We start from the raw sequence: 16,978 nt of genomic DNA, 5'->3' as shown, positions 1-16,978 counted from the left end.
CCAAGGTGCAGCACCCTGCATTTGTCTATGTTGAACCCCATCCTATTCTTGTCTGCCCACTTTTGTAGTCTGTCTAAATCTAGTTGCAGCCTCTCTCTCACTTCAAGTGTGTCCACCTCACCCCACATCTTAGTGTCATCAGCAAACTTAGACAGCGTGCTTTCCACCCCATCATCCAAGTCGCTGATGAAGATGTTAAACAGTGCGGGCCCAAGGACTGAGCCCTGGGGTACCCCACTGCTCACATCTCGCCAGGTTGAGTACAACCCGTCCTCCACTACTTTCTGGGTGCGCCCCATCAGCCAGTTTTTTACCCATCCAACTGTGCAGGCATCAATGCCGCAGTCACTTAATTTGTTGATGAGGATGGGGTGAGAGACAGTGTCAAAGGCCTTCTTAAAGTCTAGAAAGACTATGTCCACAGCGACACCATCATCCAAGGATTTAGTTACTTGGTCATACAAGGCAATCAGGTTGGTCTGGCAGGACCTGCCTTTGGTGAAGCCATGCTGATTGCCCCTGAGCACTATCTCCTCTGCAGGCCCCCCACAGATATGCTCCTTGATGATCCTCTTCAAGAGCTTCCCGAGCACTGAGGTGAGGCTTACAGGCCTATAATTACTTGGCCATGGAAGCACTTGGAATCTTGACTCTTGGAAAACCCACCTGGGCTGGCTACCTTGGAGTGAAGGATGTTAGATTGCCACCTAAGGGTGCAAGTTTTGGACCTGGGAATGATTTTCAAAAGACAGAATCAATGTTTTCCAGCAAAAAAATGGAATTTTCCAAAGGAAAATGGTTAGTTTTCTGTGATGGTAAATTTCCTGTTGGAAAAAAAAATCATTTATTGACACCTACCTTGCTGGGGTCATCTGACCCTAGCAGTCTTTACTGCCCAATTGCAGGGGGGGCTGGGCCCAATGATTTTGTGAGGTCCCCTCCTGCCCCTAACATCTATGAATCTATAAATGTTCACGACAAATTCCTTAATGGCTCTACAAAAGTATACAACTATGTGGATTTACACCAGCAATCCATCAGCGTCAAGGATGATTGTCCTCCATTATTGCTTTCTCTTTGGGTCTGAAGATGGCTGACAAGACTGATCTGGGATTGACAGACTCTGTTGCAACTCGGGCACATGGTGATTTAATGGTTCATTTATAGTAGTTTCTCAAAGCTCCAAATTCCATTGATTTAGATGTTAAACATAACTAGAGGGCTGGACCCTGCCCCTGCTCCAAGGAATGTATAATTTTAAAAGATGTAATGAAAAAAAAATGGAATAAAGGGAAGTGCCACCGTTATAGCCCATTTTACAGTAGAAGAAATGAGGCATAGAATAGTTATGTGACTTGCCCAAGATCACATAAGAAGCATATGACAGAGCTGGTAATCAAACCCAGGCCTCCTGAATCACAGCCTAGTGCCTTAAAAATAAGGCCAAACATTCTCATTAGAAGTAGAAGTGCTATCACATTCAAACGCTTTTTCTTAATACCTAAAAAATCGCTAGAGTTCTGTAACAGCACAGAGTAGAAAAGATGGTAGATGCTAGGTCAACGAGTCCAAGAACATTTTCACTTGCAATTATGTAAAAATGACAAGGAGATGTTGTGTAGTCTCAGAATAGCAGATTCCCCCGCCCTTGCCAAAGGCAATAGCCAATAATCCACTCCTGGCAACCTTGTGAGTCCATGTCATGTTTGACAAAGTAGTTCACATTGAGAAACACCATCCACAAAGAATAATAGAGACTCCAAGGAGATGTCATGCTTGATAAATCTGGTAATATTGATGCCCAACTGAAGTTCCAAGAAATATTTCAAAGCTTTGGGGAGTGACGAGAGGGAAGAAGCGCTGCAGATGAGAAAACAATGAGCCATAAGAAAGTGCTTGGGACCACTCCGAATGAAAATAAGCACACTGGAACTGTGCTGGGTCAAAATGTTTGCCATCAGAGTCTATTGTCTTTTACCTCTGTTAAGGGAATGGTGCCCCTTATGTTTTACAGTAATTAGTAGTTTAATGATAATCTACTTTGTTATTCTTTCACTGTGGCACTCATCCCACAGTGCTATCTTTCTCACTTCAGATATTAATTTAAACCTTGTATGGAGCCTTGTCTGTGCCTGAAATCTGTAATCAGTCCAGTTGTTCTTCACAAAATGCAAAGGTCATATTTATAGTTCACCTCTAATTACAAGTCTGCATCACGGAGATTTTTCCATGTGCAGCTATATCATTCTGTACCACTTTGCTCAAGCCAGTGGGAGAGCGCAGACCTCAACTGAGTTGCGGACACTTCATTCTGAGTACAGGAGGCATGACTTGCTACACAAGGTGCTATGAAGGGAAGTTTTTACCCAGGCAATATCTCACTATCGCTGGCCCAATGTAGATTAGACTGGGGCTGCTGTAAAACCTAAAGGCTAAGTACAGAAAGTCAAAAAGCCAGAGGCTGAATTGATTCAATCTTTTTAGGTTAGTCTAAACTGTGTAGATTGAACTGATAAGCAAGTGAACATACATTCACTTTTGATTCCAGAAATGCAGCCACATGCCTGCAGTGGCCCAGGCCTGAACTTGGGGGCACGAGAGTACACTGCCCTGCTGGGGTGGAGCTGACAGCTTGGGCCAAGGTTATCCCACCCTCCCCATGATCAGGGGTTTGCAGCGGAAGTGCAAAGCATCTTGGGATGCTGGGGGACTATGAGTTAACTTGAATCTGGAGGGGATCTGGGACAAAAGTTCACTAAACCAATTTAACTTAAATCAGCTATGTCTGAGAATACATCCATCCAGGTTTATTTTAAACTGGTTTCCACCGTTTTGAAAGCCGTTTATGTGCACCGAACTTCTGTTTTGAACCAGTTTCTGATCGCTTATACTGATTTATGTGTAATTTCTGTCCCTTGCCAAAAACACCACGTAGACAACACACAGATGGTTGCTGTATTACATTCTCCAGCTTTACCACTTACTAAATGGCTTTTCACACAGTACATGATTTTGGCTTGGTAGCCATTCCTTGACTTCCAGTACCTCGCCTTAATGTTTTGTTTTGTTTTTTATCTTGGCTACTTCTGTCCTGCTAGCAGGTTTAAATACAAATTCAACTTTACCCCTATGGTATAAACTCCATTACACATTTATCAAGGGAGTTTACATCTGGGAAAAATCTGGCCTATTCCATTTATAGCAGCCCAACACAGAAATGGTCAGTGTAGTTTCTAAGGAAAAATTAAATGTGTGGCTCATCAACTGCAAACCACCACACAGCCATGCAACCTGATTAACAGATTGTGATGTAACCCTTCCCCTTTCCTCATTGGCCGCCTGTTTCCTATTTGTTAGCCTGTTTCTGCTGATGAATTGCATCTACAGGGAATTTTAAGCATTTCCTCAGTTTTTAGTATTTCATGTATTGTTTGCTTCAAAATAGACCCCTTTACAAATGAATGAATATTCATTGTCAGTCTGTCCTCATAAATTAAGGCTTATTTTGGATAGCAAATTGCAAGAAAGATAAACGTATTGGGGGCATTAAAAAGCGTTGTTCAATAGTTTGAATTATGATGCATTGTCATCTAACACTGATTATTATGTCAGTACAGAGAGGGAAAAAAAACTGCAATTCATTTTTGTGCCTTTCTTACATATTATATGATTATAAGCAATGTTTTGCTTAAGGAGAAGAGTTTATTGAAAGTGTTTTACCCCTATATAAATTTCAGATTTTCTGCCTAAAGCACCAGTCTATAACATGGATACCATCCTATTACATCCTATTACAAGAAATTTTTAAAAATCCTATTTCTCACTGACATCCTGCCACACTTTTAGCTTCTTTCATTTCTTGGAGTCTAAGACCAACAGAGACTCCCTATGCCTGATGAAGGGTGAAAGCTTGCTATGAACTTTTCCCCAACTACTCAGTTGATCTAATAAAAGGTATCACATCTACCGGAAGAACCTTGTCTGCCTATGTCCTTAGACCAACACAGCTACAACCAAAAACCCAGCATCCTATTACAAAACACCCATTTCTGGTACAGTAGTTTTTGTGATTTCTTGCTGTTCATTGGCCTTTGGTATTACTACCCTTAGTCATTAATATAGTCTCACTTGCTTGTGTGGGAATCAAATAATCTCCCCATTGCACTTAGAATGAGAGAGCAAACCAGCATAGATCTAAGTTCTGCTGACAACTCGTCTCTTCCACTACCTATATTTTGATTTCCAACTGATTTGAATGAGCTTTGTATGTGGACCGCAAGGTAAGCATGAGGGAGAATGGCATCAGAATCAAGTACCTCTCCAAGGATTAAAACTTTTCCCTAGCAACAGTGCCCTGCAAATATCTATGTGGAGAAGAAAAGTTTCTCCATCAGGCACTCCCTGCCACTTCCAGAGACCAGGCTTATCTCATGTGTGGCAGTCAAGGCTTTCAGAGATAGGCAGCATCAAAAATGAGCACCAGCAAACATCCCCTCCCCTGTTCAAATGGTGGATTTGATGGTTGCTTGTGCTGGAACCCAAAATCATTCTTCTATCATGCTCTCCATTTCCCATAGGAGGATGGGAAGGAGGCTCGGGGAGGGCTGCAGAGGGTCTGTGTCTCTAATAGTCCCTTTGTGGTCAGGGTGAAAGGAGAACAGGCAACAGAACCCATAGAGGTGGCTCCATCAGCTGACTCAGGATCCACAGGCAGAGTTTCTTCATCTCCCAAAAGATTCACTTCCCTTTACACCTCAGTTTCTAAGTGCCTGTAACCACTTCTTCCCTATTCTCACTTATGGTCTTTTATTCACTGAGCTTTTAAGACATCCCATGAACTGATGAGAGCATTTTCCAGTGAGACCTGATTCAATGAGCTCATTATAGTCATATCTTCACCTCTTTGGTGTGAGCCACTTTGCAAACAGCGGTTCTGACAAGACCATTCTTTCGTGTTCGCATTTTACATTCATTTTCTGTCTTCTTATTGCTCACTTTCCTCTTTGCCCTCAGATCAATTCCAGATTCCAGTTTGCTTTGCATCCCTGTCTCAGACCATCTCTATCTGTTCCATTACCAGGCAGTTTCTTAGCTTTCTAGCCTTTTGCAACTTGGAGCTAATGGCATTAGCTATATCAGAAATATGTTCTATAAAGCCATTCATGTTTACCAAGAAATTGCAATAGCGCACACATAGTCAATACCACAAACCTAATTTTGACTAGGAAATTACATGGGACATGCTAAACTTTAGACTAGGGCTGCTGTCCTATGTAGGAGCAGGGCCTGATATAGTTAGGTTCCTAGTTCATGTGTAGATGAAACGGGAGCCCTAAATTGAAGCAGTGGGTTTTTAAAAACACTGCTTCAATTTAGCTCCCTTTAAACCCCTGTGTCATGCACACACCTGAATTTACCTGCCTCTCTGGCGGCAGGGAGGGGAGGGCAAGCTGCCAACAGGCGGAGCAGTCCCTGGGCTGTAGGGTGGGGGGTGGCTGGTGCTTCCCTCCATGGCAGTGGTGCCCCCCCTCCAGGAGGCACCCACCCAAGGCATCCAGCTCAGGCAGTCCCAGGGGGCACCACAGCTACAGAGGGAAACACCAGGCCCCCATGCAGCTGAGGCAGACAGGCAGACAGGCTCAAGGGAAAAAAAAAGATCAGGGAGGCTGCTTTTCTTGGGTGGAGCCTGCCTTCCCGGGCTGCTGCCAGGCTGCCTGCATGGGTTTCCTGCAGAGCCCCTGAGCTACATGGAGCCCGGTGCTTTGCTTTGTGGTTGTTCAGCAGCAAACTGAAATTCCTTGGAGGAGTTTTAGTTTGCTGCACCTCAAGTCATTTAAGGCGCATTACGCCACCAAATTTGCTACAACAGCTGAAATTACTGCGCAATATGCCGCCAACATGTGCAAACACCAACACCATTAAAGTGTTGCAAAAGCATTTAACCCACTTTAAAGTGTTGTGCACACATGCCCCTTGTTTTGTCTACACACGGCCTTAAATCACAAGTAGGCAAGTAGCCAGAAGCAATACATTTATTGAGCTCACATGCATGTTACACATGTGACATCCCAAAACTTGTTATATTCCATTGAATTCCATCAAACAGTAGCTACTGTCCACGTATGGGTTCTGTTAACCTACCGGGTAGATTTTAAATATGGTTTCTATAATGTTAATGCCATTATTCCAGCAATGTAACATTTGTTCTTGGTGGCGTGTGCACAGAACAGCAAGGCAATAAAATACAAACTGCTGCAACAGCACTTCAGAATTTTAATCCATTCTACTCTCCATGGCCAAAGAAACTGGACTGAAATATTGCTAAAAGAGATCTTTTCATCTGTTACTTTTAGTCCACAGTGACCTCTTTACAATAAAAAAGTGGATGGCATTTTTTAACAGGCAATATAAAAAGAGTTTGTTGTGGTTCATAGAACTGTCCCCTAGAGAACCAATCTTTTAGCCCATTATTTACTATTTCTATATATACTGAAACTATTTAAACAGATCAGAGATATTTCTAGATTAGCTGACTGAAGCTTGAATATAGAGGTGAAAGGCTCTCCACCACTTGAAAATGTTTCTGAGACACCAGACAGTCAACATCCACTCAGATGCACTGCAGCTCTCATGGATAGATAGTGTGATGTTGCAGTGGTCCCCCCGGTATTCAATTTATGACACTGGCCATTTCTTCACACTCATCTCTTTAAGGAAAATGAAGACAAAAGAGGAACAGAGCAAGGGACATAAAAACAGTAAAACAAAAATAGCCTTCAAGAAGATATCAGCTATTTCCTAGTGGCACGAGCTGTTGACAGGCCCCTTATAGCATAAGATGATGAACTTCGGAATAAGCAGCATGTCCATTGCCAAGACCTCCCAGTTAAAACTGCAGGATGCTGGGTGTCAGAATAAAAGACCACCAGAACAGCTTTCAAAATTGTCTTCCATACATGGAGTTTATGACAACATGGGGCAAGATCAGCTTGTACTTTAGCTAGGGAAATTCTGTTTCTCTGACTCAGTTGAAAGATCATTTCTTATAGATCAGTATTGGGAAAGACTGACTGCTCACATCTTATTTTTAACCTCTTGGGAGACTTTCTTATCACCTTTATTTTTTTTTCTCTCAGCTGCAGTAATGTACAGAAGGGTAAAATACTGCAAAAGCTGCAATCAAAAGAAAGGATTTTTTCTTACAGTTGAATTCTTGCAGATATAACCACAATGATAGTTCAGCTCATGGAAGGCAATAAGTCCAATAAATCAGTCCGATGATCTGAGATTCTGCACTTCAGCACACCATGTCAATGTGTTTTGAGGAAATTCCTGGGACTTTTTTTATGTTACAGTTGAGTTTGAGTTATACAGTTTTGTTCTAAAGCTAAATTTGGAAAAAGAAGACCTAATTCTCTGGATCAGACTAGTATCGGGGGTGGGGATAGCTGGTATAGTTTGGATCCAGTTCTGAATGTTTGGATAGTTTTCAATGTATTTTGAGGAAATTTATGGGATGTTTTTATGTTACGGATGAGCTTGAGTTACAAAGTTTAGTTCTAGAGCTAAACTTGGGAAAAGTAGACCTAATCTTCTAGATTACACTTGTATTGGGGTGGGAATAGTTGGAAAAGTTTGGATCCAGTTTTGAACATTTGAAGTGGAAAGCAGGATTGACATCATGCTTTGGATCACATCCATTCATTTCCAGATTGAGAGAAGTACCAAATGCAACACTGTTCAGTAGATCTGGCTGAAATATTCTAAATAAGAAGGGACAAACTGGGTCAAAATGGCATTTTTCCAAGCCCAAAAACTGTTGAAACGTTTCATCCCTTCAAAATGATGGGCGGACATTTTTGCTTGTCATTTTTCCATTAAAAAATTATTAAAATGGTTCATTTTTTTTACTAATTGAAAACCAGGAAAAAACGGTAAAACATGTGGATAACTTTGAGAAGATTTAATCTATTTGCTTAAAAGAAAACTGGATAGAAAAAAGTGAAAAAGTAGAGAAAAGGAAAAGAAAACAAACCAACCAACCTGAACATTTTCTGGTCTAAAAAAATGGAAAGTTTGAACCAAAGAGGACATTTAATTTTGGTACAGAAGTCATGGGATCAAGGGGGAAGGGAGGATGTGAAGTGAAAGGAAATAAACATGCCATCCAACTATATTTATTAGACAGGTAGAAAGACCTGCATTAATGCCAACAATGGTTAAACACTTTACGGATAGGGCTGTGCAAAGTTTCAGTCCCTGATTCAATTTGGCGTACATTTGGCCCAATTCAGTGACCAAATCTCTGAATCTGAATCAAATCAGAGGACCTTTTATTAATCTCTCCAAACTGAATTGGAACCCCCAACCCTCTGAATCGATTCGGAGAGATTCGGAAAGATTCGGAAATGTAGACATAGACACAGCTTTCAATGTTTTTTTCTACATACCTCTGGGCACCAGGCAGCTCATGAACGCTGAGATGGTGGGACACATGGAGTGTTCCACAGGAGCATGGGGGTTCCCCAGTGCGCTTGGCAAAAGACCCAGAAGTGGACCAGAAGCACTTTTGATCCACTTCCAGGTTTGCCGGGGAGGACACTGGGGGCCCCCCTGTACCCCACTGCGCTCCCCCTGGCTTGACAACTGGTGCCTCCTGGGTCAGAGGGGCACCTGGGGTCTCCCCATGGCTGATCACTGAGCTGGGTTCCTGGCAAACCCCCTGTGTGGTTCCTGGCAAACCCAGAAGTGGACTGTATGTCCGAATCACTGATTCTCTGAATCGGCATTGAATCTTCAGATTCGGATTTGGCCAAATCAAATTAGGGACAGTGATCCAAGTCAACGATTTGAATCATTGTCCCTGATTCAGGCCAAATCCAAATCCGAATCAAATAGGGCCTGCTTTGCATGCCCTGTTTTATGGATTAATATAGAGACTTCCAGAATCTATAAGGTCATTTGCTATGTCTTGAACTAAAAGTTCATAACTGAGACTCTGCTAGACCCACATCCTTTGTGTATATAATAGAGTTTTTCCTCCATGAAAATGCGACTCAGAGGGCTAAATAGGATCCATTCAGCATGTCAGGAAACAACAGCTTTCATAAAACTGAAATATTTCAATGGGGAAAATGTGACCAACAGAGAACCTGACTTGAGCCAGAATGAAAAGCAATAATCATGCCAGCTGCCAACAACACTGGCCATTCCTCTAGTGAATACCTGGATGGAGGAAAAGTTGCGCATTGTCTTATGACAACATGAGTCTTTTCAATCAAACTAGGCAAATAGCAGAGCTATAATCAGAGAGTATTGGCTAAAATATTGTTGAGCAAATTGTACCAGAGTGCAATAAAAAGTCCCTACATCAGGCATCATGCTGCAATATGACCCCATATTCTCCTAGGTGTAAAACTAGAGCCGCTGTCCCTGATTTTCTGGCACAGTGCACAGAGCAATCCTTTTGGGGGGCTGGCATGACATGTTATTTGTTTAGTTGGTTACACAATGTTTTATTACAAATATTTAAGTATTTGTTTTCCTACTTCACAGGAGGGGGGAGCATACGGGCAGGGGAAACCCACAGCATTCTCCATCCAGATGTGATCCCATCAGGATTTCTTCTAAGAGTCTTAATTCACCAGATTCTTAAAGCTTTATTCTGTGCTACTCATCAGCCAGCTCCTCCCATGAGAAAGATGCCTTTTCTGATCATATTTGCTTTCATTCTCACAAAATAATCTCTTTGCTTAATGTCTGATGTTTAATGCAGTTTTAACATAGTTATTTGCCTAGGGAAGATGAAAGCCTTTTTTTCACTCTCCCCAGTACAGAAATGAATGGTGATATTTACTGTTCGGATTTATACTCGACAAGGACTTTCACAAAGACACAAATATGAAATCTATGGCCCTTTAGACATTTCACTTTCTTAAGTAATTGAATCTTTTGCTTTTCAAGAGTAGCTCATTACAAAGCAAACTGATGCTTTGTTTCACTTTAACAATCTTTCCTCTCCCCAATACCCTCATCTTGTCAATCAGTTAGTAAGGGCAAGATGCTCCATTTGCTTGAATAAACTACTTTAGAGCGTTCAATGACCTACACGAACATGATGTTCAATTTACTCCCTAGGACTGAATGACAAAAGAAAGGTGACTTTTAATGACTCTAAAAAGCATCAAACGAGATCAATAAACCATCAAAGATTTGATCCCAGGAGCTCTTTTACCAATCCTCTCTGCTCATAGTTTCCTGTTAGAGAAGCTGATATGTGAAAATGAAGTTCTGTGCCTGCTAATGGATTTTTAGGCTCTTTCACGTGCATTAAGTAAAGTATAATTAGCACCTGCATATTTTCAAGGTTCGAAAAGTGGTCCTTGTCTCTATAGTTGTGCTATTTACTTGCTTTGATGGGAGTCACAACCTTTCTAGCTTCAAGCACTTTTTCTCATAAAACAAATGCTGTGCAGAAAGTAATAAATGCCATAAATAATGACAAGATTTGGAGAGAAAAATGAAACATGGGAAAAATCCTTGGCTTAGGTAATCTATCTATCTATCTATCTATCTATCTATCTATCAGTGGTGTGCAAAATGGGCCATATTCAATTCGAATTCAGATTCAGCCTGAATCAGGGACAGTGATTTGATTAATTGATTTGGATCAGTGTCCCAATTCGATTCAGTCAAATCCAAATCTAAAGATTCAATGTTGATTCGGAGAATCAGCGATTTGGACATAGGCACAGCTTTAAATGTTTTTTGCTACATACCTCAAGGTACCAGGCATGGCTCATGAATGGTGGGATGCTTCATCTGCCCCAGCATCACAGCAGAGTGTGTGCCTCCCCCGTGTGCTTGGTGGCAAAGCTGAAAGTGGACTGGAATTACTTACAATCCACTTTTGCATCCGTTGGGAAGCACACAGCCTCACCCCCCCCGCCCCCCCGCACCCCGCTGGCTTGGTAATTGGCCATGGGGGGCCCCTGGATGTCCCCCCAGACCCAGAAGGCACCTGTCACTAAGCCAGAGAGGTGTGGGGGGGGGGGCCCTGCGTGCTCCCCAGTGGACCTGAAAGTGAACCACAAGTGCTTCTGGCCCACTTCCGAGTCTGCTGCTGAGCATGCTGGGGAGCCCCCCACGCTCCTGTGGTATGCTCCATCCACCCCAGCATTGCGACATTGATGAGCTGCCCGGTACCTTGAGGTGTGTAGGAAAAACATTTAAAGCTGTGTCTGTGTCCAAATCGCCAAATCTTTCCGAATCTCTCTGAATCAATTTGGAAGGTTCTGGTTCAATTTGGAGAGATTAAAGCATTGCTTGGTTTTATGTGGATTCAGAGATTCAACCACCAAATCAGGCCAAATCTCCACTGAATCGAATCAGGGATTGAAGCTTCGCACAGCCTGACCATCTATCCATCTATAGCAGTTTGCTTTCAATGAGCAAATTTGTGTCACTACTTGAAGATAAACAAGTTTTTATCAGAACTGAGTTCCCATGAGGTACCACTTCTCTTCCCCAACAGTGGGAACCCCAGTGCATTATAGAAGATGTAATTCAATGGCAGGGCACGGAGGTAAATGTGAGCATGAAGCACTAGAATGACCAGATCTCAGAGACGTTAATAATGCTAACTTGCCTCAAGTAAATGAGGGAGATGAGTGCACTGTCAGCCTCCTACTACTGCAAGAACAGGAAGTAGTTTGAGAGATCCAAGGAAGAGTACAGGCCCCCAATACAGATAAGCCCCCCCCCCTTACACACACACACACACACACACACACAGTCCATGCCTATTTGACCATGGGATAAAATTCCTTCCTGATCTCTGTGGTGGCCAGTCTGACCCTGAGCAAAGGTGCAGGACCCTCTAGTGAGGAACCTCTGAATTGAAGCTTAGCTGGCACATTGGCATATCCCAGTCACACTCCCCAGCCTTGGATGTGGCCAACACCCAACTCTTCTGAGGAAGACCTAACCCCCCCCCCCCCGACACCCATAACTACAGGAGGGAGAAAGATTCCTTCTTGACCTCACATGGTAACCAGTGAAGGCCAGAAGCATGAGAAAACCAAACACCCTCCTCTACACTTTGAAACCTGAGGATGGCAAACACAAGGCTATACATCATACACCCTAACTGGAGAGCCAGAAGTTCCCTTTCTCTTGTCCTGTCCTGTCCTAAACTTGTTGCTGCTCTTTAATCTTGTTTCATAACCAAGCCAGTTGTTCAGCTCTGATTCTTTCTCCTGCTTCCAAACATGGTCCTCTCCATTTTCCACCTACTATGGGCTGTACAGCTGTCCTCATAATCTCCAACCAAGGTGTAATTGTGGGGAATGGAAGGGGATGTTCCTCAGCTTCCAACTGTTGCTCTTCACAATCCATGCTAGACATTGTTATTCCTAAATCATCTCTGGCTTAAAAGTTAAACACATAGTTAAATGCTTTGCTAAAGCAGGGTCTTACTACCAAGATGGATGATTTGTTGATTGCAAACCCATAACTAATACTGAAAAAATGCTGAATTCAGTTCCCACTTCTAGGCCACATTTCCAAGTCACTTAATCTTACTGTTCACCAACTTTATCTTCAATAAAAGAGTGATAATTTAGTACTTCCCATCACTTTTCTTGTTTGTCTAGTTCTGACTAAGCTCTTTTGGCTGTTTTTTGTTGAACAAGTATCATCATTGCAAGTTCCTTATAGCTGAGGATGAGCATACTGAAGTAGGGGTGGTTGAGTCAACTGCAGCGGATTCGCAGAACAATGGACATTATGTGTAAGTACAGCAGCCAGAAGTGTCAGTCCCCGTTAGTATAATACAACAGCAGTTTCAATGCTGTTATTCCAAAATCTTTATCATTAAAAGAAGCACCGGCTACAGCTTGCTATCAGAAAAACTCAGCACTGTTATATAGTAAAGCTCAGAGATTACATCATTAAAGTATCCTCTATATACCATGCAAAGCTCTTGCAGTCATGTAGTAAAATTGTAAGCAATTTCTCCAGCAGTTTCCTTTGTGTGTTCACTGTAATGATCAGCCCAGGATGTTGAATTGAAGGCTCATCTCTAGACCTGTTAGGAAGTGCTAGCTTATAAGGTGTATTTACAGGGCTGGCAGTGGCCCCTCCATTGTTGTAGGGAGCGTGAGTTTATTCTGATGGGCTGTGCAGAACATTCTTGAAACTAAAGAGGCAGCAGGGCTGGCAGGGTTTTAGCTGGTTCATTTTCTGCTCTGTGGGTGAGTATGTGGGGGTGAATATGGTACCTTTGAAAGTGAAGAGACAATCAAACTGTTTCGAGTCAGCCATGGTTCCAACACACAATCAGGCCAACCTACCCGCACAGCTCCAGTCCTTCACCTCAAGCCGGGAGATCAGTGGCACTTCCTTTTAAGCTGAATGGCAATTTTATAACATAGGAAATTATGACTGGAAGGGATCTAAGGTGGTCAGGTCCAGCTATAACGGGATGCCCCTAGCCCCATTACTGAGAGACAGAGAGAGAAAGAGGGAGCTGTGACTAAGGTAGACATCTCAGACCAGAAACACTGCCCTGCCTGAGATATACAAGCCAGGCAGCAGGAGGTGCTTGGCAGAAGGGCCCTGGCAAGGAAAGGGAGAAGAGCTCCTCTAAGATGGAGTTGGACCCAGCTGTGATCATGGTCCAGGGAAGGGCCAGATCTGGGTGAAGCCCATTTATAAAAGGCCTGGGGTGAGGCCAGATTGGAAAGGAACGCAGAAGGGACTAAAAGGGCTGGGAGGCAACTGAGTAGCAGGACCCTGAACCAAGAGGAATGGGATGGTTATGGGGGCAACAGGGACACCAGAAGTGGGAATGCACAGACTGCTGATGTGTGAAAAGTTTTGAGATAACAACACCAGTGTCTACTTCAGGCTAATAAGACACTGGAACTTATTTCGGTTGATAAACCACCTGCCAAGCCATTCAGACTGTTTGGAGAATGGAGCAAGGGCCTGCAAACATAGGATAGTATGAGGGCTTCAGAATGGGAGCCCTATGATGCATGAAGGGAAAGGCACCTTAAGGTGTTGCCCTGTGACCAGAGAGAGGGACTACACCCAGGGTAATATGATCAAAGCAAGTGAATAAATTAGGCTTTCAGGTGGTCAGTCTGGCAGGAAGGAGGAGCTGACCTCTAGCAGCAAGTAACATTGGGGCCTTAGTGCCCACCCTGCCATGTAGCTGTGGCTCAAGGCAGGAACATCCCTGTCTAAACTATTCCAAATACATGTTTGCATCACCTGCACTTAAAAAATTCAGGGATGGAAACTCAACAGCCTGTCTAGATAATCAATACCAGTATTCAATCACTGTTTAGAAAGTTCTTAAGAATCGTAGGGAAGTAGAGTTGGAAGGGACCTCATGAAATCATCTAGTCCAGCCCCCTGCTCAGGGCAGGATCATCTCTGACTAAACCATCATGGCCAAATATCTGTCCAACCTGCTCTTGAAGACTTACAAAGATGGAGGATCCACAACTTCTGTAAGTAGCCCGTTCCAATGCTTGACTACCCTCAGAGTCAGGAACTTCTTCCTAATCTTCCCCCTCAATTTCCTCTGCTGCAGCCTGAGGACGTTGATCTTAGTCCTGTCCCCTACAGCCTCAGAGAAAAGTTCTTCTCCATCCTCTGTGCAATTGGCCTTCAGGTATTTGTAGACTTATCAACTCCCCGCTCCCCTGCCTCAGTCTTCTTTTCTCCAGACTAAATAACATTTGTTCTTTCAGCCTTTCCTTATAAATCTTGCCTCCCAAGCCTGTAATCATTTTTGTTACTGTGTGCTGGACTCTTTTGAGACTGTCCCGATGCTTCTTGGAGTGTGGGTCCCAAAACTGGACACAATACTCCACGTGAGGCCTTACTACTGCTGAGTAAAACACAAGACTCACTTCCCTTGATCTGCAAGTGACACACCTGCTTACACAACCCAGTGTACTGTCAGCATTTTTGGCAACAAGAACAAACTGTTGGTTTATATTCTGCTTATGGCTTATATTCTGCCTAATTCCCAGGTCCTTCTCTGCAGTACTGCAGTCTAGCCATTCATTCCTCAGTCTAATTTGTGCATGAAATTATTTCATTATTATTGCAGGAATTCCCATGTTTCCTCATTGAATTTCATCTGGTTCATTATAGACCATTTCTCCAGTCTATCCAGGCCATTCTGGATTCTAACCCTACCCTCCAGAGTGTCTGCAACTCTACCCAATTTGATGTCACTGGCAAATTTGGCAAGTGTGTACTCATCCCCATAATCTAAATCATTAATGAAGATATGAAGTGATACCTGACTGAGGACAGATGCCTGGGGAACCCCACTTGATATTTCCTCCCAACTAGACATTGAACCACTGATGAATACTCATTGGGTGTGTCTACACATCACTGTACAGGGATGTGCTATTGTGCCATGCTTCAGTACTTCCTTTTGGAAGTACTAAAGCACGATGCAGTAACTGCCTGTAGTACACAGTTAGATTTCACCACTACTTCACTATAGCGATGCGCTAAAATGGGGGAGTGAGCCACTACAGCAAAGTAGGTGCTGATCACATGTAGACTCACATGATCTCTACATTGTCATAGTGCTCTGTACAGTGATGTAATGCATTGCTGCAGTGATGTAGGGCAATGTATAGATGCGCCCATTGAGTAGGATGATCCAACCAGTTATATATGCACTCTGGGAGGTGTTATGTCCCTTGGTAGTATGTGACAGGTTGCTTCTGATGAGGGTAGCAAGGCCATGAATCCTTGAGAGCTTCATCTTCTACAGCTGCTCTATTATTCTCCTGTAGATGCTTCTGAATAGATTCCTTGAGGACTAGATCCATGATCTTTCCCAGGATCCTCCTTTCCTTTTTTAAAGATTGGCACTATATTTGGCCTTTTTCCCAATATATGAGACCTCATTTGATCTCCAAGAGTTCTCAAATGGCTCTAAAATTACCCCATCCAATTCCTTAGTACCCTTGGGTGTATCCCATCTGTCCCTGCTGACTTGAAATCATCTAGCTTCTGTAAGTAACCCCTAATCTGCACTTCTCCTACACTACACCTTTTGTCTCCTTTATCTTTGCTGCCAACGCATTTGTCATCTGGTAGCTTCCCTTATTTGTGAAGCCTGAAGTAAAAAAAATAATTACATACTTCAGCTTTCTCTGCATTATTCATAACTAGATTGCCTTCATCATTCCATAAGGGACTGGTGTTCCTCCAACTCCATAGTCTTCCTGATATCCAACCTACCTCTACCTTGCTGCGATTTAAATGTAAGCCCATTACTGCTTCTCCTGTTCCCAGTAGAATTGGGAATAATTGATTAGTATCCTCTTTATAAACAGCCCTTTTTGTGCTTGAAGATATATCAAATCCCCCCTCATTCTTCTCTTTGCTAAACTAAATAACCCAGTTCTTCCAACCTGTCCTCCTCTGCAATATTTTCTAGACCCCAAATAATTTTTTGTTCTTCTCCTTTAGACTCTGTCCAAGTTGTTCACATCCTTCTCAAAATAGAGAGCATAAAACTGGAAATAGTATTGTAGGGTATGCCTTGCTCTATGCTAAGTTGCAGGGAAGAATCATTTCCTGTGACTTGCATAAAACATTCCTGGTATATACATCCCAGTATGCTAGTAGCCTTTCCCTTCCCACCAACAATTTTACGCTGTTGGCTCATGTTCAAGCTTGTGATCTACTCTAACTCCCAAATCATTTTCTGCAGTACTGCAACCCAGCCAGAGATTTTCCATTTTGCATTTTTTCTAATTGAATGTCATCCCATTTATTTCAGACAATTTTCCCATGCATCAAGGTTATTTTGAATACTAATTCAATCCTTTAGCATGCAGACAACTCCACCCAGCTTGGTGTCATCTTCAGATTTACTAAGTATGCTTTCAGTTGCTCAAAGGACAATTCAATACAAGGCTGTCACCACCAA

This window comes from Alligator sinensis, unplaced genomic scaffold (genome assembly GCF_000455745.1).
Source record: "Alligator sinensis unplaced genomic scaffold, ASM45574v1 scaffold510_1, whole genome shotgun sequence".
NCBI classification, from domain to species: Eukaryota; Metazoa; Chordata; order Crocodylia; family Alligatoridae; genus Alligator; species Alligator sinensis.
This window is presented reverse-complemented; position numbering follows the sequence as displayed.